The sequence below is a fragment of the Sinocyclocheilus anshuiensis genome, unplaced genomic scaffold, assembly GCF_001515605.1.
Source record: "Sinocyclocheilus anshuiensis isolate Anshui unplaced genomic scaffold, SAMN03320099.WGS_v1.1 scaffold181, whole genome shotgun sequence".
NCBI classification, from domain to species: domain Eukaryota; kingdom Metazoa; phylum Chordata; class Actinopteri; order Cypriniformes; family Cyprinidae; genus Sinocyclocheilus; species Sinocyclocheilus anshuiensis.
This window is the reverse complement of record NW_015540898.1, coordinates 517,997-519,423: the sequence shown is the minus strand read 5'-3', so window position 1 is coordinate 519,423 and position 1,427 is coordinate 517,997.

Genomic DNA, 1,427 nt, shown 5'->3' with positions numbered 1-1,427 from the left:
GGAAATGTTTTAACAAATCAGATAGATATCCGATCAGCGAAAACGCATGAAATGACCAGGTGTAAACAGGCCCAGAGGTTCTTTATTGATCACTGTGGAACCTTTATTTTAATGAAAAGCAGTGCCATAAACTGAAACCTACCTAAGATCTGTGACTTGTCTTTAAAAACAGCTTTTTTTTTTTCATTTGTATTTGTTGTAAACTCTTCAAAATATAGCTCACACCAAAATAAATGTTTCATGGTAAACATGTTGAAGATTGGCAGACAGGCTATCAATTCAATACCAAAGTTAACATACTGAACTCAGCATATTGAAGCCTTTCCTCCACTGACATCCATCCCAGGTACCTTGATATCAATTTGACATCAAATATTAGTCACTCAGGACTTGATCAAGATTAATCCCACACTGATATTGGTTTAATGTATATGTAGGCCAATATGTTTGACGTTCAAGTTTTAACAAATCAGATAGATATCCGATCAGCGAAAACGCATGAAATGACCAGGTGTAAACAGGCCCAGAGGTTCTTTATTGATCACTGTGGAACCTTTATTTTAATGAAAAGCAGGGCCATAAACTGAAACCTACCTAAGATCTGTGACTTGTCTTTAAAAACAGCTTTTTTTTTTTATTTGTATTTGTTGTAAACTCTTCAAAATATAGCTCACACCAAAATAAATGTTTCATGGTAAACATGTTGAAGATTGGCAGACAGGCTATCAATTCAATACCAAAGTTAACATACTGAACTCAGCATATTGAAGCCTTTCCTCCACTGACATCCATCCCAGGTACCTTGATATCAATTTGACATCAAATATTAGTCACTCAGGACTTGATCAAGATTAATCCCACACTGATATTGGTTTAATGTATATGTAGGCCAATATGTTTGACGTTCAATTTACATCAAATCAATGTCATGTCAAGTTTTTGATGTCAGTTTGATTTGCATATTTGACCTGGGTTTTTTTGTTGTTGTTGTTGTTGTTTAATGTCAATTTGATGTCTTTTCAACATCAATTGGCCACCGGGATTCAAAAAAAGCTAACCCGTTCTCACTCCCAAGGCATCAGACAATGAAAGACGTGCCCCAAAATATCATGTCATGTTGACAAAATTATACCAGCATATACATTCATGATGATAAATTTCCCATGCTGTTTGCATCAGTATACTGACAGCAAATATTTCTAATTGAAGGCGTTGGCAGCATCACAATAAAGATGCTGAAGGGTGATTTTGGTGTCTTTATAGTGGTGCACAAAAGTCTTGGACATGCTGTATTTATCACCTTGGAAGTGAGAAGGGCGTGTTTTGCTGAAAACCATCTGTAGGTTTGTCATACAGGGTTTGGAACGCCATGAAGGTGAGTAAATGATGACAGAATTGGCTTCTTTTTTTTGGGGGGGGGTGAACTA